The sequence below is a fragment of the Carassius auratus genome, chromosome 14 (genome assembly GCF_003368295.1).
Source record: "Carassius auratus strain Wakin chromosome 14, ASM336829v1, whole genome shotgun sequence".
In the NCBI taxonomy this organism is placed as follows: Eukaryota; Metazoa; Chordata; class Actinopteri; order Cypriniformes; family Cyprinidae; genus Carassius; species Carassius auratus.
In genome coordinates this window covers 20,146,127-20,170,280 of record NC_039256.1, presented here as the reverse complement: position 1 = coordinate 20,170,280, position 24,154 = coordinate 20,146,127, and the positions used below count along the sequence as shown (strand labels likewise).

At 36.6% G+C, this 24,154-nt stretch overlaps 1 protein-coding gene across 4 annotated transcripts in view; it reads right to left on the bottom strand.

Annotated features, from left to right (window-relative positions):
• Positions 1-24,154, bottom strand: part of fgf13a (fibroblast growth factor 13a) — a 102,892-nt gene that overhangs the window by 75,898 nt on the left and 2,840 nt on the right. The window lies entirely within an intron of this gene.

The window sequence follows — 24,154 nt, the reverse complement described above, 5'->3', positions numbered from 1 at the left end:
ACATAATCCAGTTGTTGCATTAAAGCCAAAGCTATGTTTAAGGCAGACAGATTGCATTTCATCCAAAAAAGTTGTGTGGCCAAAGGATTTATGTCAGGGATATCAGAGCTGTCAAGAGGAAAGTCTGTCTCTCTCTGTGTGTGTGTGTGTGTGTGTGTGTGTGTGTGTGTGTGTGTGAAAGTAAACACCTGCTGGAAGAAGGCACGAGAGCCCTGCGTGTCTGATAACCGCTGACACTCCTGAACTCTCCAAAACCTTCCCGAACTCTCCACCTCCTACAAGTTATATTTGAGTCTTGTGATAAGATTACCTTTTAATTTAAAGTAACAAAAATATATTTTTTATATTAAAAACACACAGCAATGTAATGCATTACCTTATAAAAAATAACTAAGTTACCCAATACTGCATTGCATTACTTTAAAAAATAACTTTCCACAAACACTTCTGAAGAATCTTGGTTATTTCATATTCACATGATTAAATGATAAGACATTTGGTGTGAGAGACCCGGGTTCGAATCCACTGTGAGACACCAATATGTCCCTGATCAAGACACTTAACCCCTAGTTGCTCCAGAGGCGTGTGACATACAGTATATATAGCAATTATAAGTCGCTTTAGATAAAAACGTCAGCTAAATGAATAAATGTAAATGTAAATGATTAAACTTGCTGTCTCTACCCAGTTTACCTATGCTCAAAATAATCACAATGGTGCTAGAAATGCAGTGTTGGGCAGTAGCGTCGCTACAAGCAGCGAAGCTACTAGTTTAACTACATTTCTCAGTAGCCTGGTCATAGCTTCCCTGCTTTCTGAATCAAATAGCTTTTCAATAGCGAAGCTCTTTTTTTTACCAAGTAGTGCGGTAGCTTCCACACAAGCTACATTTTTGCAAGCATTTCTGAAGCTCAAACTCAAATCGGGAAATACAACTGCTAAGATCGCTGATCCTGGATCAGTAGTGACGCGCCGGCGCTACTTCATCTTGTTCGTGTTTACAGTGGATAGCAACCAACCATCTTTATGATGCATTACCGCCACCTTCTGCTCCGGATGGTACCACTCCTTGGCCAGTCACGCAAAAAATTATTTGATGAAATGATGGCATAGGATGAAGTCGGAGAACAGTTAATCCTGAGGAGTGAGTCGCCGTGGCCGTACCTCGACAATTACATGTCACTGACCAAGATAACAGAGAGAAAATATGTTTTCAGATGCTGCTTGTAAAAATTATCAGGGTCCAGCCTGGCCATTTTTTTTGTACTGTTTGGAGGTCTTGCATTTTGCTCTGCAAAGGCCTACAGTATATTAAGCATGCCCATGCAACAGGTGCATACACTTATTTGTGCGCACATTGTTAATTACATGTATTTTGATTTTGTTGCCAAATTGATAAGGAACACAAAACTATTAAACTAAACAATTACACCTGCCTATCTGTTGGACTGACAGTTTTGGGCACTGAGATAGCATTGACTTGTAATAAAACATGTTCAATATAAAAATTTAATTTTAAAAGCAGCTTAGATGTAGCAAGCTACTGTTGATGTGGCTTAGCTTGCTACATTTCCCAGGGGGGTAGCTTCAGTGTAGTGAAGCTTCATTTACTGTAGAGTAACTGGTAGCTTAGCTCACTACATTTTCCAAGTAGCTTGCCCAATACTGTAGAAATGTTTGGCTACTAGGCGTTATGAGATGAATTACATCACATATACTATAGATAGGTAAGGATGTCTGAGAGGAAATTGGGCTGTGTGTTATAATGACATCACAGACAGCAGCTACTCTTTCGTCTGTCTCACTCAAGTGGTCGATACCAATTTAATGATGAACAATTACATTAATTCTTTAATAAATTGCTACATTACATTTATTTGGCAGAGCGTCTGGAAGCAGAGTATAAAGCAGGCTCCAGTGAGCAGGTTATGTTTATATTACTAGCCAACAGTCAGAAAAACAATTAAAAGCCCGTTCTGAATTATAACCCCACATCTGTCTACATAAAAAATAAAAAAGGTATATGATTTGTAATGGCTGAATTCAAGTGAAATAAACTCACACATCTTACTGAAGCAACATGGTCACATAAACACATAGTTTAAAGGTGCTGACAGCTCTGTTAATTGCATATTTTTAGGGTTGAAATGAGAAACAGGAGGCTGCAGTCCATTAAATAGGGTCTTGCTAGTTCTAATGACCATATTTAAACCCAGTTCATACACAAATCCAGAGTTAAAGCCTCTTATCACTACAGTATAAAAGACACGAAAACAGCATCTCAGCTACAGTAGTTATTCTATGATCAACTGTCTGATTCAACCCACAGTACCTCAGAGGTCTGTTTCCCTAGATGTAACCCATTGTTCCTAAATCAAAGGGCTGTGGTGGGCATCATTACAGCCCCCCTGGTGAGGACATCTATTGTCATTTTAGACTGTTACAAAGTAATGACTTGCTGCATTGGGAGAAAACTGAATCAAGAAGAAAGCACATACAGTAGCTCATCTTTCATGTGGCTGCCCCCGTGTTACTCACTGAGACCGGGGAATTCACTTCAGTCACATCCTACAGTTCAGGGTTTTGTTTCGAGAAGAAAACAGGTAAGGCATTAGCATCAGCACTCAATAATATTCCTGCTCTTTTGTGTACAGAGCATTAAGAGAAGCTGAACAGTGTCATTTTGAGTGTCATTTTGAACCAAATGTCAATGCAAAGAACACGTTGCATTCACACAACTAATGGATTATTAGATCCTTTAAAAGGAGATAAAGCGTATAATTTCTTTACTACTAACTGAACAAAACAGAACTAAAAGTAATGACTGTACTGACTGTTTGAAAGGTTTCCAGTAGTGCTACACGATGTGTCGTTTAAGCATCGATATCGCGATGTACGAAACCACGATTGTCACATCGCAGGATGTGCGATGTAGGCTGTCGTAGTTGATCTGTTATTCATTAACAGTACGGGCCAGCTGCTCCCCAGCCCTTGACGAATGTGATTCATGGATTAATTGCAATAGCAATTTTAAAATTTTAAGTCCTGTCAGTTTAACAGGGCAGAGAGAGAGAGCGTGCGAGAGAGAGAGAGAGAGAGAGAGAGAGAGAGCGCGCGAGAGAGAGAGACAGAGGGAGGGGGGGGGAGAGAGAGAGAGAGAGAGAGAGAGAGAGATAGATAGATAGAGAGCGAGCGATATTCAAACAACACGAGCGCTGTCTTACTCTCTCTCCCTCGTACATATTAATCAATTGACACAATGGTGTCAATGTTTAAATAATTTAAAATTAGAATGTAAGTGTGCTCACCCCATTTTTGTTTGTTAGAAAAAATTTGATTAGATTTCATATCGTAATATATATCGCAGAAAAATTAAATATCGCAATCATTTATCCCAATATCATGCAGCTCTAGTTTCCAGTAGCGAAGTCCAGTTTGTGAACGAATCATTCTTTTGATTAATCATTTGAAACAGTTCATTGCTGGGGTCAACAGTGATCCACAATTTACTCAATCAAAAATATTCCGACATGCCTGACAGTCGCTTCAACTCAAATCTAGCATTATCCTGGAGAATATGATCCTGTAAAGCAGTTTTTTTGCCAACTCTTCTTTGAAAACTTGAATGAGGGAGCGAAATGTGCTTTTCTTTAAGGTTTCACTCGGTCTCTGTAACAGTTTGAGTTAAGACTAGTTTATTCACTCTTATACATATTTAAATATTCATTAAATATGTAAAACATCTGCTTTTGCACAGCATTGCCTGCATTGGGTGCTTTAGCTGAAAAATGAATGTAAACTTTAATGTGAAAAAAAAATGAAATAATTTTTTTTTTAATAAATAGGTTTTATTTGAATGCGTAAGAGCACGTTTTTGTTTTGTTTTTTCCATTGGGGTAAATAGCCATGCATATTACTGACATCACTGTATGACTACATGAAGTGTTTGATTGTTTGTTTGTTTGTTTGTTTGTTTGTTTGTTTGTTTTAACCAGCCTATTGAAACAAACTTACCAAAAGGACCGGTTTGTGGAAATGAATCCAGAAATGGATTCCCTATTCCTTGTTTCTAGTGTGTCATAAGCTCAAAGTATACTTCAGTATACTGACAGTTTGTATGAGAACAACACGACTATGTAAATCTCCCTTAAAACAAAATGTACTGGGTAAAGCGCTACACAAAAAATCTTGACTTGACTTTAGACTTTAAACTTTTCCACATTCCAAAAGCTTCAGTCTGTCTTTAAATAAACAACTGTATATTGTGTATACACCTTACATTCGACAAATTTAACTCTGATCTTCCACTGAATAACAAGCCAGTCAAAACAAGTGTGAACGCTGGGTCAGCAAACACTTGGCTATTAATCAAAACCCCTCCAGCTGCTGTCCTGAAAGATACACGCAGCTGGTCTCTCACAGTTTTGGGCAGAACTGAGAAAGTAGTGGGAAAGTAGGAGGAGAACAGCGAGCTCTTTTCATTTGACTGCAGCCTCTGGCGAAGCGGGAGCAAGGAAGCATTAAATTGTTTTTCAGACGGTTGTTTCCCTGCTTCTCCCTCCAGATGTATGTCATGGTTTTACATCACTACCCTTACTAATGTCAGCGCTCCGAACCTTAGGTCACCTGAGGAGGACACATACTCTGAGAGCACTGTGTATGCTATACAACCGCAGAGGGATTTCAACTGACTGGGCTGATATCTGTAAACAAAACTAGACTGATGCAGTTATGTAATGAGAATATCATATCAATGTGATTTTAATGCCTGATGTGATGAACACTCAACCAAATAAAACAACAATGAAGTAGCTGACCAGATACTGAAATATTTTGGTTTGAATTATGTTCTCTGTTAATAATTAATGAAGCTGAACAACAGCTATTTTCGAAAAGACGTATAGTAATAACTAAGATAAATAACACAAATACGATATGTGCTTCTGTTTGACACCTGCAGCCCCTTTCTTCACAAAGAAGATTAGTGCAGCTTGAGAAGACACTTAAAAATCTCAACCAATGACCTTTTGAGGACAAAGACTGATGGTATCTGTACAGCAGCTGTCATATTATCGACCCAGGGAAGCTTGTCGTAGTGAAATTATATCATTTAAACAAATGGTTCCACTTAAAACAGCCTTGTACCATCACCTTGAAACAAATGACAAATGTATCTAGTATGGATTTTATTTAGAAAGTTTTTTTTTGTATATTTAATTAAAATTTTATTAAGAATTTCAAATCGCAAAAGCGTTGTCATTAGCAAACATCAATACAACAAGCAAATAAATGTGCTATTTACCCTAAACACAAGCAATTACCAACATACTAGTAGTTTTTAAACTACTTTTCAAAAGTATTTTTTTTTCCTGTATTATTTTGAATTAATTTTCACAAAAATTAAGTAGCACAACTGTTTTCAAAAATCTATCTTGATGAGCATTAAATCAGCATATCATAATTATTTCTGGAGGTTCATGTCACATTGAAGACTGGAGTAATGACAAATTACTCCAGTCATACAAATTAAGTTATCTTTTATGAAATGTTCATTGCAGACTACATACATTCACCACATGAGTCACGGTACTGTCATAAACATGCATTGAAGACTGACATGGAAGAGAAGAAATTGTTGAATAAAACCATTATTTTTGTTTTCTTTGTGCACAAAAAATATTCTGGTAGCTTCATAAAATTAAGGTTGAACCACTAATGTCACATGGATTATTTAAACAATGTCCTTACTACCTTGAACGAAGGTAGTTGCTCCTTGTACATGGTACATGCTTTGCTGTCTATGGAGAGTCAAAAGGCTCTCAGATTTCATCAAAAATATCTTAATTTGTGTTCTGAAGACAAACAAAGGTCTCACAGGTTTGAAACGTCATGAGGGTGAGTAATTAATGACAAAATGTAACATTTTGGGTGAACTATCCCTTTAAGATTTACTGAATTTTTGATCAAACAAACGCATAATTCTTATAAAATTATATATTGTCATGTTGATAAATAAATGTTGTAATAAATAAATACATTAACTAATGGTTTATACCTTGTGTTGCTCCGGGCCTATTCAGCACTGTACTTGTTGTCTTCTGTTTGTATTCCACACCATGAACGTATGGTCTTAAAAATATATATCAATGAACCAATTGTTTTAAAATCTTCTACTGTGGATGTCTGGTTAAAACATTACAATGCACATGATACAGTAACTTTCATTAACTCAACAAAAAGCACATTTATTTCACTAGCAGCAGCTAATTACTCTTCAATTACTCATTATACTATAATAGAGCTACCGCAAAAATGGAAGTTCAAAGACAAAATTCTAAAGATAGCTGTGCAATTGTTTCTCTGATACAAGATGGTCAAAAACAAAGCAGATATCTCTATACTAGCCCTCATAGTACACATCTGATATTTTACTCACAGTGTCCATTGACAGCATGTGTATCTGTGGGGCTGTGTAGTCCTGAGTCAGCTCTGATCATTGGCCACAGGCCCGGCAGACAGGCCCTTAAAAAGAGTGATGGGAGGATGAGAGCTGAGGTTGTGCGGCTTCAGTGAGCACATCACTTCGGCAGTAGGCTATAAGGCACCTCCGTTTGTCTCATAATTTCTCAGCTGTCAGCCAGCGACTGGAGAAAGCAGAAACGGGTGGCAAGGAAAAGCAGCGACCATCTCAACAGCTATCAGCAGTTCAGCACTCTTTAAAATCTGTTGCCTCCTCATTCCTACCGTAACTCTCATTCCTTGAACTCTGACCCCAATGCATAGTAACATGCATGTGCCACATTGCTTGAGACCTGTTGACCCACCGCTCATAGTGGTAACAGCTGTTTAGTGCCCAATCGCATGTTCACAGTTTAAATCATTTCACACACTGACCTACTCAACCTAAGGCCACATGCCTTTAACACGGTTTCAGTGCAACCTTATACTGTACATAACAGCTTATAGTTTGCACATTCATGCATTATATGATGCTTATAAGCCCTTGATCTTTTAGCTATGTGCTGAAAATATACCAGAGAACTGAGAAATGCAAATTGACGGCATGGAAAAGAGAAAAAAACATTGAAATGAAGGTGCCAGTGAGTGCTACTGTATATTATGGTTGTCATCCACTTTCAGGCTGATGTGTCTTTGATTTACAGCCAGACATGTTTATCTGCAAAAGTGGATGTGCTTTTTTTAATAGGTAGTTCACTGTATGCAGGCCTGGTTCTCTGCTTTTATACCGTACCTCACAAACAGGCTGTCAGGCTTTACGGATTCATATGCTGTGGCTGATATGATGGGTGACATTATGAAGATAGACTCTTTTTTTTAAAAATGCACTACCATTTTCTTTCTTTTTTTTTTTTTTTTTAAGAAATTAATCTTTTTATTCAGCAAGGACACATAATTAAGTCAGCAAATGCATGATGCCTAGTCTTCGAAAATCTGTTCAGTTTTTAAAAGTCCTTTAGTGTCTTCTAAACTTAATGCAGTCTCTGCGTCAGGTATGCACTTACTTGGTATGCAGCTCACTAGGTTTTGGAAGAGAGTATCCTTCTGAATTAGTGTCAGTGCTTGCCACAGAGTTTATTCTCACCGTCCAGCTGATGTAATATGCAGACAGAACACTTAGAAGATATGCAGACGTCATGTCTTGTTTCTGTTTTTTTAAACACTATTCAAATTTAGCTCTCTGTCAGCTTCCAGATTTAGACTTCAGCTCATGAATAATTCAGCAGTGAGATTACATGTGCGATTAAACAAGCTCATCTGCATTAAAAACACCGGGAGCTGCGCTGTCTGCAAACGGTCATGATCAGTGGCGCTGCACCTCTGACCACTAAACATTTGTAAGTGAACATAGAACATAACTCAATACCTGGTCATTTACAATGTGCTTCAGTGTAAACTAACATTGCCCATTCTCAAACAGAAATGTTAAAACAATGAATGCACATACTCTAAAATACTTCTAACTTTAGACAGGCTTAACATAAGTATTTACTCTGGAAAATATGAACAACTATATAGCTCCAGCAATCTGAACTCTATCCTAAAGAAAATATGCAAATGGTCCATATTACAATTTACTAGTGTTATGATTAATCTGAGAAATATATTTAATTTGTATGCATTAAAAACTTCCAAATGTTCCTCAAAACAAAGTGGTGTAAATAGTTTTTTGGTGGGCATAATTCACAAATATTTTATACTTGTGTGTCATTTACTAGCATGCTTTAGAGACAAATGAAATAACAGTCTAAGTTAAAATGGAATGTTTTTTAAGTTTGCATGTTTTTTTTTTTTCCTGAGTATCATATTTGATATATCAGAAAGATCAGAGCTGTGGCATTTTAAAATATGATATAGGAGAATGTAGAGCTTAAAACACATTTTATTCAGAGCCTCAAACTGAATAAAAATAAGGAATCTGAATAGCTTGCAAAGTAAATCAGTGAGATCTTTATAACAGTATAGCTATTTTCATAAAATGCATATTAATTTCAGTTGTCACTCTATATTTCCCAATAATATGCCTTAGGAAAATAATTTTAATGTTTACTTTTATGATCAAAGACCTGTAGTTTTTCCTTGAGTAGTAAACATACTGTTTAATGTAATGCAATACAGTGATGAGTGACAGACATACAAAACAATTTTACTTGTTTTTCTCACATTTTAACATTTTCTAAACAATTATGTTTTGATAATTGATAGAGTCTTTTAGAAAACGCTGCAAGGCTCACCCTAATGAAGTTTGTTCAGACACTCTCAATCAAAGTCTAGTAATCCTGCTACCCCATTTATTCTTGCCACACTAATTCATGCCATTACATCAATCTGCTCTAGACGAACCTGGTGAAAAGAACAACACATAAATGCTGATTCAAAATGAAGGAAGGGAGCAGGGGAGATCAGGGGGCGACTGTTTCAGAGCCCGTCCTGCTGTGGAGAGAGATACCTACAGGGTCTTTGTTATTCTTAGAGCAGCCATGACAACCTTGTAACTGCAATAATCAACTTAGGGCTCCTTAGAGAAGAGTCGAGTGATGATGTCAGGGTACAACAACAAACACAACCTCAAAAGAACTGCAGACGCTTTTGTGTACAGCAGAGCACTGCAGTGTGTCCGTGAACCTCTGGAGGTCAACAAGAGTAGATGTGCAGCAAGAAAAAACATTTGAGCTACACTGGGTGAGAGAGCAAATATTACAAAGTGTGGTGAACAGACAGAGAAATAGTTCTGAGTTTTGACTTCTGCAACAACCTCTACCACATATCTCTGACAAATCTGACAGACATGTAAAAGACCAATATCCTATTTAGGGGCAGTTTTACTGACATGGATAAAACTATAATAAATAGCATGGAAAACATCATAACAGGTATGGAAATGATGACACAGTCCACATGATTGATTTTACCGAAAACACCATAAAAATAATGAATTAATAAAAACTTACAGATGTACAGTAACTTACAAGATACAGATAACTCACAGAATGTAGATCTACTCGTGGATATCTACTTAAAATAGTATAAATAGTATTTAAATATTTATTAATGTGCCATATTCAATAATATTTTGATTAGCTATTATTTTTATATTTTAGTTTTAGTCTTATGTTTTTAGTTTTCATTTTAATTTTAGTTTAAATACTGATTTTGTTATGTACTTTTCATTTTTATGAGTTTATATATTTCTATATAATGTAAATTTATTTTTTCTTTAACTTCAACTTTAACATTTTTTTATTTGGTTTAGGCTTATCGCCTAATATTTATTTTTGTTTTATTTCAGTAATATTTCAATAACAGTTTTTTTAGTTAACAATAACATCACTGATGACAGTAAAAATCTCTGATGCCACTAACCTTGCAAACATTTATTTCTTCCTCATAAATTGTAACTGCATGAACCACACAAACTGGACTTTGTTTAGTTTTTTTTTAACTATATGTATATATATATATATATGTATATATATATATATATATATATATATATATATATATATATATATATATATATATATATATATATATATATATATATAGTAAAACTATAGTAAAATGCAACAAACACTCGTTAAAAGAAAGAGAGCAGATTAGTTACTCAAGTAGACAGTTGATACTCAAAATGAGATGTCTATGTACTGTATGTGGGTGTTTTGAGTTCAAAATCTATGTAATTTTGTATCTTTTTCTGCCACCTTGTGAAGGTGACATGAGTGCAGATGTTAGCAACATGTTTTCTAAATCAGCAATGCTCTCACACTCAAGTCCCCCTCCATCAGCATGCCATCATAGCTCTCTCATTCTCTATCTGTTTCTGCGAGTAGGTGTGATGTCTGCCACCTCGAGGTTCAGGCCTGCCGCTGTATTACGCCCCATCAACCGCTTGCTGCCTCATAAACTGACAATACTCTTTAATGGTGACCTTAAAGTTACCTCACATCCTTTGATCACAAGTCATTGCACCTGACGGTCTTCAATGCAAATATCCATCTTGACTGGTTTGCAATAAAATCCTGCTAGTGAGAGAAACCAAATATTCCAACAGCAGCATTTCACACAGACTTTAAAGGCATTCAGAAAAATGAGTTTTTTGGTTCATATTAAAGCATTTTAAAGATTTAGTTAATGGTTTTCAAGTGTGTATGTGTGCATGGCAACTGCAGTGTGTATATAGAGTTATCAGAAAACACACTCATCAGGACAGGGCTGGAAGCTGAACTACTCTTATGAAATACTGAAGGCAGATGCAAGGACTGAGGCTTGCACTCTCTCCTATCTTTCTCTCCTTCTGGCGTTCACACACACGTGCACAACAATGATTAAGAGTCCACAAATCACTCTGAGAAGAGCTCCCACACATGTTTAGCCACGTTCACGCAAGCAGTTACCGTATTTTCTGGACTATAAGTCACACTTTTTACTGACAGATTGTCCTCAATCTGAGGCAGCGATGTGTTTGCTGCTCCTTGCCTAGAGTCTGATTCAGTGTGAATCACAATTTATACTAATTCATACTGTACAAACATTCGTGCTGCACAACACTTTAACCCTGCTGCTAGCGCTAAACCTCATTTTACAAAGAGATTAAAGATCCAGCGCACACAAGGTGACCTCAACCGGACCGCTTGTGTTCAAGTCCCATCTCTAGTGCTCTTCCAGAGCGGCCGTGTGAAGGCGCAACAGCTCATTAACACGTGGAAGTGGGTGGATATAACACGTTTCACAAGACAAACAACATAATTAGCTTTAGCAGCCTTTAATGTCATCTCTGAATAGTTTAGTAATGCTTCTTAATACATAATAGCAGCAATTCTATAATAACGGTCTGCTCACGTTTCAGCACTCGCTTGTTCTTTAGGAAGAAATAAATAAACTCCCTATAAAAAAAAATCTATCATGATATAGATCATCAAGACTATTTAAATGGCAGCGAGATTTCTAACATAATAAATATAGGCTACACAGCACACATTCTTATATTATGTAAACAAAAACTTTTATTTTGGATGTGATTAATCGTGATTAATCATTTGAGAGCACTTTTTACACAAAATAATAAGCAGTGATTTAGTAGCAGTAGATCACTGACAAGCTAGGCAATATCGCCTAGTTCATTATCATCTGCAATTATAAACGCGATATTGCCTTGCTTGTCAGTGAGTTAAGGCTCTGTGTAGTAAACGCCGTTCAATCAGAAAGCAGGTGATGGCAATTTACTACCAATCACGGAACCAACTTTACTGACGAGATGTGCATGACAATCGCATGCAATTAATTGCACAGCCCTAAAAACATGCATATAAAAATCCTTTATTTGAACTCCATTTAATGATATTGCTGTCAAGGAATAACAATTGAGATATTAAAGAGATTTTTCATATGGGTGATGTACAAGCAAGAGGCTATAAATATACTATCCTATGGCATGCACAGACAAAAACAAGCTTAGACTGGATGCTGCTCCTATGAAAGTTGGGATCAATGCAAAGAGAGACACATCCACACCACATGCAGTCTGAATAGCTGCCACGTCCTGTGTTTACAGGCACACATACAGGAAGAGCAAGATGTTGTGAAACAGAAGCATGAGGATGTGAGCTGCATGCTATCACTCGTTTCACCCTCTCTCACTCTCAGCTGCTCTCTCTATCACACGTGGCATGCTGTGGTGCGGTGCTGTGCTCTTAGAGCCTGAGGTTTCATTGACTGCAGTGTGCAGTGAGCATGTGCGCAAAGTCATCAGTTTCTCCGCAGGCTGGGAAAATAACCTTTCCTGCACATTCGTGTCCTGCGCCTCAGCCTCTGAATAAATCATAAGCCCATCGTCTCAGCATAAGTGATCCCGGAATGCTTCACTACATCTACATGTCAGACATTGACGTTCACGTCAGCCTGAAGTCCTGTTCTCGGGCTCAGCAGAAAGTGTGACAGAATTATGTGGAGACTGTGCTAGAATAGCAGCTTGTCGGGACGATTAGTGCAGCGTACGGTGTGCTAATATAGGTCAGGTCACCTGGAGCCCTGGAAGCGGCTTGAAGGCAGTGTAGTAAGCCATAGGCAAAATCAAGAGCTTGAAACTGTGATAAATATAGGAGTGGGACATCGAGGCCAAAGAGTGTTACTCTTTCTGTGTGCCAGGACAGGATGAGAACATAGAGATGAGGTACAGGAGAGCAGCAGGAAAGCAGAAGGGCCATCTGTCCCTTGAGCAAAGCAAACAGTGCTCTGAGCTACATGTGCAGCAATCGTGAGACTCTTAAAGCAGATTCAGAACTCTTCTGATGAGCATGATATGGCATGTTGATACTGATCATACAGGTAATTGTATGTGGATTTATTGAATATAGGGACAGTATTGTTGATATAAGCATGAGATGGTGTGCATTTGTGTGTGTCTGTATGTCTGTTTGTTTGTGTGTGTGTGTATGTGTGTTTGTGCGCGCATGTGTGTGTGCGCTTGCTTGTGTGTGTATGTGTGTGTGTGTGTGTGTTGAGCTGGTGATAAGCTAATGAGGAGCTCCATTGCTGTCAAGGGGTGTCCTGTGATGTCTCTAAAGGAGGGCTTCATAAAACTCCCAACAGATATCCACCAGCATGTCATTCTAAATACAGAGCAATAGCATAAACAACAACTGTTATCTTTTATATAGCACATGCTAAATCTTTTAACCTGATCACGACATGGCAGACAAGAAACAAGGTGTAAGGTTGCATTATTACAAAGAGGTGCTGATGGAGATAACATTCAGGATGGAGTGGACATTCAGGTTTTGGATTCAAGCCACATTGTTTTATTGCATATCACATTATGTACAAATATGTATCAATGCCTCAGACTTGACAACATGTAGGTGTCTGTGGGAGAACAATCTAAAGAAGACTCTCTGACTCTCTAGTACTCAGAGTATACACTTGACTATTTCACAAATCATCTTTACACATTCTTCTCATTAAAGGCTTTGGTTCACACTAACTCACCATTGGATCAGTCTGTTAGCCAATGCCACCATAAGAACATGTATAGTCCCAAAACACGTAACTCTAGATACTATCCTGCACTGTGGTGAAAAATAATTTCACATTTTTAAGAGCCTCCAAAAAGATATCTACTATAAAAATGCAATATTTCATTATGTGGTACCCACAAAAAAAAATATTTTGATCCAGATGGCTTTGCATAGCCACCATCGGGGAAAAAAAGAATTAATATCATTCTAAACTTGTATTACTTACTTTCTTAAGTGAAATACAAAAGAACTTGTAAAATTTTGTTTTGAACCCTTTGACATTTTTTTTGTATGTACAAAAATAGTTTAAACATTTGTTTGTATTATGTAGAAGAAAGTCTTACAGGTTTCAAAAAATGTGAGGGTGAGTAAATGAATTTTCAGTTTTGGGTGAATGATCCTTTAAGAGAGAAAGCCAGTTAGAGTGATGGCACACTGCTAGAATGGGGCCAGACACTGCTTTTAGACATCTACAACATTCAGCTGATAGTCCAGAAGGATGGAGGTAATGGAATATATGAAATACATAAACAAAGACATGCTCAGTTTGCTGACAAGACTTGAGGATAATGACAAAACTGTCATTTTCTTGTACTACTAAGGCTGTCAGAGACATACTAATGCTTTTACTTTGTCAGGAACATCTGTGAATTCATTCTGGAATGGCAGGAGCTCACTAAAGCTCCCCAGCTTGTGCTCATGTGAAGAAACAGTTTCATGTTTGTGCACAAAACTAACTGCAAACCATTTGCACATTAATTAAAGAACAACATTTTCAGATATTATACAACATTATATATAGGCTATTTCACACTAAAATAGCATCTACAATGGATGCATGCGTATTTGCTACGTTCTGAGACTTCTTGTCACATACTTAAAACATCAAAGGGCAAACAGCTTCAGGTTTGTAGTGTGGCTTGGCTTAAAGCACAAGCCTGTCAGCCTTTCAAATGCTGCACTTCATTACAAGCAAATGGGCCTGACTTAATGAAATCAGCTGCTTCTGTCTCCATCACTGGGTATTTACTGATGCTATCGACCATCATAGCTCTCCAAAAAGAGACTATACACTGGGCATCTTTTTTGCTAATCAATAGCTTAAAAATGTTACTTTTACAAGTGACTTTTTACTTTTTTAAAAATAAATATCCTATTGTGTAATCTATTTTGTTAAAAATATACTGTTTCAATTTATTGTAAAAAGGCATGTTTCGGTATCATGAAGTGCCTGTATATTTTACAACGTAAAACTTTGTAACTTTGTGTACACACACAAAGAGAAAACCAGTCACACAAGGCACTAAATTACAATGCAATTAATACTTAATGTAACACAAAACAACATAATGTACATTAGTGATAACAAAAATAAGAACATAACCATTTAAACCAGTGTAGTTTAGGTATACAGTGGTGAGACTGTAACAGATGATACAGATGTTCTGCACTGCCCTCATTCAATGAAGCTTTGATCAATTAAAGCATTAAAACACCTCTACTGTTAAAACTGACTCCTTGAGGAGCAAAGGGTAAAAAAGTCACTAATATGGGATCATTTTCTCGAGCTACGTTAATATTTCTAAATCGAGGCATACATTTTCATTCTGTGAGAAACCAGGAGATGAGGATGAGAAACAATATGTGATGTTGAGCTGACAAACACAAAAAGATTCCATTCCCATTCACTTTGTCACTGCATGGAAAAGAGCAGCCAGAACATTCTTCAAAACATCTCCTTTTGTGTTCAATGAAAGAAAAAACTGTACTGGTTTGGGACATCATGAGGATGAGTAAATATAAAAATATTTTGTGTATGTGAGTATGTGTACTATATCTTTAGACATCAGTCGTTTGAGAAATGATGTAAAAAACAACCCCTGAGAGCACCACTTGAGAGCTCATCATTCATCTAAATGTCATTATAGCACAATAATGAGATAGATGGAGATTCATTGCATTTTCTTCAAATCTGGTGGACTCTAAATAATTCTGAGAGGTGCTGAAATGTGATGAATCCGCAATGGTGAAATTCCCAGGTTTAACCTGTAATAAACTGCTGGAAAGAAGTGCTAGGAGTCAAATGAGAAGTAGAGGAAGTGCTGACATGGCAGTCAGCCTAAAGAAAGGATCCCTGGCCTTACAAAATATTCATCTTATTTCAAGCCATGTGCCTTTAGAGGAGTCCACCTCTCTACAGGGTTTCAGCATTTGAATGCAACAGCTATGTTGACCCCATGTGACCCCAGAGATCAATGTGGTCAATAGTGTTCAAATCAAAAATGCAATGAGCACATGACATTAATTAATCCTATGACAAATGACCAGCCACAGTAATCTCAACCTTAAGACTATTTACAATTGTTCACGGACCATCTTCTACATGTTCCAAACAAAACTGACAAGCACTGGAATTATTATTATTATTATTATTTTTCGATCAGTATTAAATAAACCTGCCTCTAAATGATACAGGCTTGGTGGTTACACTTCAGCCAGATCCTGATTTGTCTTGACCTGTGGGCAGTTAATGTCCAAAATAAGCTTCAAATTGGATCACACTTTATGCAGATATTTATGGCTCTGCAGGTGACTGTCTACTTGAAGCTACTGCTTTAAGACTTCAAGTTAGAAATCCAGCCAGAAAAGTGCATAGTATTTACCTCCACAGAAGTGCTTAGTTATGCTTTTGTGAGGAGTTGCTGGAAGTAGTGCCAGACACTAACAGTTTAAATTGAGGTAATTTTTGCTCTGGCCAGAATGGTGGCAAACTGTGGACTAATGGAGTCTTTATAGAGGCACTCTGGCCTTTCTAATCATTCCTGCTCAACAATTTGTAAAGAGAGGCACTGGGAGATTCAACATACTCTACTTATGGTTAAGAAATGGCTGCCTAGCTGTCAATCAAATCCTCATCTATGAAAGCAGAAACCATCCACATATTGCATGACCTAAAATGTGCCCTGATACCCTAATCCAAGCCATTCTGAGGCACAATGTTCTGCACATATCATAAACAACCTACAGTGAAAGACCTTTATTTTCCCTCCACTAACCCAGAATACAATGTGTATCCTCTCAAGCCTTGTTAGGCTTTATTACCCCCTTGTCGTAATTTGGCCAGCTTTAATTTGTTCATGATCAGACCAATGACTAACCATCGACACAGTAAGAGCATCTACCAGGAAACTGGCTATTAACATGTGACACACATATTCACACACAGAGTCATAATCACAGCTATTTGCTTTAACAACATCTCACTAAACTACTTAAACAACAGGACTACACAGACTGGATGGGTAACATCTTCTCAGGCTTCACATTGTAACGAAAGGACAATGGTACCTTTAAAGGTGCAAGACTCCAGGTCACCTGATTGTTAGTTGTGTAATCTCGTTTTTTTCACTATATGTTTTTAGCAATTCCTTATACTGTCAAGACCAAGAAGGGGGAAAAATCAGCTAGACCCCAACGACCAATAGAAATGACCATTTAAAGCAGAGAATTTAATTATTAACCTCTTTATTGAACTAGAGCAGGGAGTAAGACGCCCATGGGAATGGACAGCAGGGACAGAAGTGGAGGATGGTAGTTTAGGAATTCCAATCACCTGATCCAAGAACGACTTGTCGTCTCAAATGACCTTCTTGCCACGTACATCACATCAACACTACCTTCTTTTAATGACTGGGTTTAGCAGATTTACAAATGATATTACAAGTTTTTCCCTTTCGCTTTTCCCTTTTGAAATATGAATTAAATAAAGGTTTGGTGTGCGGAAAAAAAAAGTGATTATTAATAACATAATGATTATATGAGGACTTATAATAATCAAATTTTTAACAATAAATTTATGAACAATAATAATGAGAAGAAAAATATTAATAATTATTATTTTTGTTGTTATTGTTAAATAAAAACAAAATAAATGTTATATCAATTTTATATTATATTATATTATACTCACTGTCAAATAAAATAAAAAAATCATTCATTTTATAACACTAATATTTATGGAATAACTTCAATTAAATTTTCAAACGCAAAACAATAAAGCTTTTATTTAGGTAACAAATAGCAAGAAGACTTTTTTGTGAAAGCCCCTTTTTGACAATAACTGGTTTATAAGTGCTTCTCATGACATGATTCTCAAGTTTTGGAGTTTATGTGGAGCAGTATTTCCTGGGAACTGAGACACTTTGGGACACTAAATCACAAACCGCTCAAAGAACAGTGTTTTAAAGAACAGTGTAACGCTTCACTAGGAAACATGTAACATACATTTAATTTAAATCACAGTCTTTGTGATTTGATGAACACACTAAGTCTTTCATGATTTTGGTTTTATTTTGCGCAGCCCTATAATAAACGTTAATCACGATAAATAACTTGTTAAAGGGCAGGTGCCCTTTAAAGAGAACCAAAGCAAGGTCATTCTCTTAACCTGATAACAATTAAATATTTGTCAATCACTAAGTAAGAAACTTGACTGCTAATTGACTAACAACTTGTCTTGTGTTGGCTTTGCAGCAGAAAATTAAATCCCATTAAGCGATGCCGCATTCAGGCCCGGGGGAAGTGTAATTAAACAAAACACAATATCCACAGCATGCTCTGGGACGGAGCAGCCAGCTCAGAGTGTCATTGACACAGGTACATAAATCAACAAGGTGCAGTGATGCTTTCTGAACTGAACTCCTGCCACTACACTTGAAACATCATGTGTGACTGAGACAAAATATTTGTCAGTGACTCAGTGCAGCTGATACATATCAATGGGCATTGCGTAGCAAACAGCATCTCAGTAATTATGCTCTGGGTAGTGTTTCTGTAGCTGCAAGGTTTATACTTCCTCTGGAGAGCAATAATAAAACTAAACTCCAGGAGTCTGAAGAAAGTTTCACTCCCCCATGTCTAAGATGTGTTATGAATGTACTGTGACCTTGTTACAAGCAGCTGAAGCCTGTCTAATGTCTAAGAACTCAATATGTTTTCAAAATAAAAACAACATTCTCCTTTTCAGTCACAAGGTTTGCCGAGTCAAACAGCTAAAAGTCATGGCAAATTCAATTTAATGCAAACATACAGACACATGGACTGTGTGTGCGTCTGTGTAGCTATATAAACCTAGACAAAGAACTATTTTTTTCATATATGTTACCCTGGACCACAAAACCAGTCTTAATTGTCAATTTTCCGAAATTGAGATGTATACATCAGCTGAATAATTAAGCTTTCCGTTTATGTATGGTTTAATAGGATTGGACAATATTTGGCCGAGATACAACTATTTGCAAATCTGGAATCTGAGGGTGCTAAAAAATCTAAATACTGAGAAAATTTGTCCAAATGAACTCTAAGCAATGCATATTACTAATAAAAAATTAAGTTTTGATATATTAACAGTAGGAAATCTACAAAATATATTCATGGAACATTATCTTTACTTAATATCCTAATGATTTTTGGAATAAAAGAAAAATTTATAATTTTCACCCATACAATGTTTTTTTGGCAATTGCTAAAAATATACCCCAGAAACTTAAGACACGTTTTGCTGTCCAAAAATATCTTATCTTACATTCCACAGAAGAAAGTCAGTCAAACAGGTTTGGAACAACATTAGGATGAGTAACTTGCTTTAAATTCAACTGGAGTCAGAGTCTCAGACTTACGTTTCCATCTCTGGTTTGTGCACAAAAACAGGGTAAAGATTGAACAAGAGAACAGACTAACAACAGTTTGCAGATAAATCTTGATGTTAAAATTAGATTTTATGGTGAATTGCCATACTGTACTTCAAAACCTGGGGAGCAACATAAGCAGTGCCTCTGCCCATAAATGTCACCAAACAGAGAAGCTTAACTTTACATCAACAAATGGCATGAAAATGCATTTCTAAATCTCAAACAATTCCATTCAGACCTGTAATCCAAAATCCTGAACTGCCATGTAATCCCACACCTACAAAAATTACGTCCCATGAATCAAACCATTAGTGTAATGAAAGAAACCAACAAATAACACTGATAACTAGATCAGTAACACTGGTTATGAACGTGAACAAATATGACTCACCTGAAAATAAAACCCAATATACAGTTCTCCAAGTACTTTACAACACGCTGAATACAGATAGGAAAATGTTATTACAGATAGGAATATTCTCAGCATTAAAGGCTTCATTATAACAAAATGGACTGGAGGAACTCAATATTCCAGATTTAGAGGATGTGTGGTAGTGGCCTACATGCACAACACTGAAAGACTGATTGGGTTTTAATCCCCATAAATGCATTGCTGCATAAATCCCATTACAACCATCACTAGCCCAGTGTTGTCATCAGTCATAATATGAAAACTCCAGCTCAATGGACCATTTAGAGTCACTCGCTCTCCCTGTCTGCCATTTCGTTCTTATCAATTGTTCTTCCTCTTATAATTGAACTTCTTTGTGACCTCAGCATTGATGTAATAATATTATAACAAAATGACCAAATTATTTAAATGTCAAACTAACAGTAAAAAGTCAGAGATATCAAAGGTTCAGTGTGAAAACGTTTAGAAGAAATATTGGATTATTGAAACAGCCCACCACTTGCGATATGGAATATCCTACATATCACATTTTTAAGATCCATCTTAAACAGTAACTTAAAACAAATCTGACCAGTAAACAGCATTAAGCATTATGTCGCACAATGTTTTATATATGTAACTGTAACTAGCAATCAGATTGTTGCCAAGTCTGCGGTTTTCCCACAGAATTGGTATTGGGTTGTTATTTAATCCACAGGTTAAAGCATTCTCCCACAACATGGAATGCTATTTTGTTGGCGAGAACTTCTGACAGAAGGGACAACTGCTGAAAAAGCATTATTCTTATGCCAATCAGATAAGACACTGTCCAGTTTTGTGAGCAATATGCATCAGGCCCAAGGCTGAGACAGGAAACTGTGTGGTTGTGACCTTCTGAGCTGAGCAATGTGACCTATAATTCATAAATTGCCATCTGAAGCAAAGCTGATTTCCACAGGAACTACGAGCTTAGCTTAGACCTCCATTCCCTTCAGACACTTCCAGAGCTCTCTGAATTACTGCTTCACTGACTTCACCACAGGTATTTGAAGACTTTAAGGTCACAGCATTTAATTAAGATGAATCAGCTGGCTACTTTGTGCTCTTCTATGTTTGAAGGTGACATAACCAAGCATGAATATTAATTCCAGCATGAATATTTATCCCACTACAACTTAAAAAATCGGGTAACTATTACGCTAGGTTCAGGCAAATAGCCAAAGCGAGGAGAGGCACTTAACCTTTTATGACTGTCCTCCAAAACAAACACAATTTGCATTATTCTGCTCTTTCTTTTCAGGCTTGTTTTTAAAGCTGCTGTTATGACAAGCACCGGGGTTTTGTGAGGAGCTAGAGATCAGGCTAAAGCAAGAATGGGCCAGCCAATCAGAGAGCACTAATCGTGCTACTTTCATGCCCAGCAGTCATTGACGAGGTGGAGGGAACAGCTATAGAGACAGGCCCGCGACATTCCCAAACATTTCAGAGAGCAAGGCAGCGATGTAGAGTGACATCTCTCTAATGCAGATGGAGTCTTGCTCTAGGGCTGCATGCTGTGATTTCTGTCAGCGCTGAGGAAGCGGTAGCACTGTCCTGAATCACACTGTCCTTACACAGCCTTTACAAGCAACTTACTATCCAAGCATCTGACCCTTTAAAGATGAACAAGATTCTGGAAGAGCATTGTACAACATAATTTTCTTACTAAACTACATTTTACTTAATATAACAGTACTGGGTTGTTTCATAATAACAGTGAGTTTGTGCACTAGGTGTTCCAGACTAGAGTATACAAGTCGAAGTGAACTGTTTTCGCTTTTTTATGGCTTTTTTGTTTTGCAAAGAAATGAATGCTTTTATTCAGCTAAGATATATTAAACTGATCAAAAGTGACAGTAAAAACATGTATAATGATACAAAAGATATCCATTTCAAATAAACTTCTTTCTTTTGAACATTCTATTCAAAGAATCCTGAAAAAGCACCTTGGAATTTTAGTATTAGGCCTATTTCTGAAGGATTATGTGACTGATGTAATGGTAGCTGAAAGTTCAGCTTTGCCATCACAGGAGTAAATTGCATTTTTAAATATATTCTAATAGAAAAGGCGTTATTTTTAATTGTAATAAAATTTCACAATATTACTGTATTTGAATTTAAATGCAGCTTAGGTGAGCATAAGAGACTTAAAAAAACATTTAAAAATCCTACAGACCTCAAGCTTCTGAATGGTAGATATCAAATATTTGTTGTACTAAATATCACTGATACTCTTTTCCTTCTGTAAAATGCTTAATTATGTAATACTTATGTAACTAATGTTATATTAATTCAGGAACATAAGGAAAGCACTTTTGCCTTTTATTTATGTCAACCCATCCAGTTCCCCTCACTCTGTGTGTGAAATGCAGTTGGAAATATCCAAACAACAAGTTCAAACTCTTTTTTTTATGTTACTCGCACGGTTTAATCTACAGTGCTGAAACATGACACTGTACAAAACATCCCTTTATCCACAAGTCATATTCAGCTATTTAATGTACTTGGGTCCGGCAGAACAAGACAGCATGTTTTTTTTTTTTCACCTCCAGTCACAGCATCAGTGGATTTGGATGCTGTGGAATTCAGGGTGCCGCTATATGCCAAGAAGATTAGAGCAGGTGTCAGAGCGGGGCACAAAAAACCTTCTGCTGCTTTGTGATTAATGAAGCCTCTCTAAATTATGCTCTGGATGCCTATTGATCTGGAACTGCATCTGGCCTGGAGATGAATTCATCTGCAAAAAATTATGAAAGACTCGCAAGCCATGCTCAGCCAGTCCAGGGCCTGTGGCATTCATCCTCAGGGTAATTAGCCAGTGCTGTATTCATGGGCCCTTGGGCATTCAGCGCCACTGGCCTAAACTGCAGTGCAATGGTGGACTGGTATTTTTATCAATCCGTAAATAAGACACATTGGAAATTGGAAATTCATAACACAGTCTATGTTTCGAAAATATAGCTTGAATTCTTAAGTTTGTCTTTTTATAAACTGGAAATTATTAGACAGAAAGAAGAGGGATGTGATTTGCGTGAATTTCAGGACAGATTCAAACTTGCATCTTAATCAGCATGGCTCCAGTGTGTTAAAAGCTTGCACGCTTATGCTACAATTTTTTTATTCTAATAGCCATGCCAATAATATGCAATAAAAACTGTGATAGTACTTTCTGTAACTTAATGACAAACATCTACAAGTCAAGATTATTATTTAATATGATTTAATTATTATTTAAGCGACTTGACGTCATTGGGCTACACCAAAACCGGGTTAGATCAAGCAGAGATAAAGCTTTATGCAAAAAAAACCTTCATACAGCATGAATCCATGTTTAACAGTGTAGCTACTAAGCACACAAAGTGTGAATGACTTAACATAGTTTCTATGAAAAATCAGATGAGCTCAATGACAGCACTGCTCATGCTTATACAGATAACAGAAAACCTAAACTTTTACACATGCAGTAAATTACTGTTATACAGCAAATAATTACAGTAGCAGTACTTAATTATAATTTGCAAACAAAGACTCAAATTAAATGGGAATTACCAAGTAAACTCAACTTAAAAATTTATATATAAAGCTTCTAATAACTGTGTTTAGGCTTTTACTTAGCAATTTTTTGCAAAATAACTAGCCTTTCCTGAGCAGCCTTTTTTTCAAGTAAATCCTACTCTAAATTATTTTTAGTGCATTAAATCCAGAGTAACTAACAAGCGATGGTGAGAATACCAAAGTTAATGGAATTTAATGATGTAAAAGCAGCCACTGAAATGTGTTTCATAATATAATATTTCAAACAAATTAGATGAAAGCCAGCATGCTGAATGAGTCACATGCAATGTTTTGACAAAGTGCTGCCTAAAACAAAAAGAAAAATGAACTCCTGCCGGCATTCAACAAAGTCTGTTGTACATTTACTACAAACAATAATAATATGTTTAAAAAAAAAAAAGATAGCTGTCTGTTCATTCTGTGCCTTAAGATGGGTGAGGAATGGATTTCTTTAGTTTTTTACTAATACTTAATGAACACTATTTATGAACATTTTCATTTTATTTTTTCCAAAATAAAACAAAGCAATCACTCTTGTTTATTTCTGACCAGCACTGAATTTATATTAGTGAGTCTATGGGAAAATTAAATTAACTTGCCAAAAAGAATCAAAGAGAGCCAATTCTCTTAAATAATCCAAGTCAAGGCACTCTAGATTTTCTATTGTATGGTAAACTATAAAAATGTCTATTAGAAGTTACTTTTATGCAAAAACAAATGAATTATTAATTTCTACAAAAGAGGAACAAAGGTAATTAGTCCGTTTGCCAACAATATTAGTAATATACAGTGGCAGGTTTATTTTAGAGGTAATCAGGCTATGCTACACTGTGGGATTTCATCAGTCGGAACAAAGGAGCACAGCATATTCATGTCGTTGTAAACTGAAATGAAAACCCCTCAGCAGACAGCATGCACATCAATTAATCGCGCGGAGGTTTCTTTGG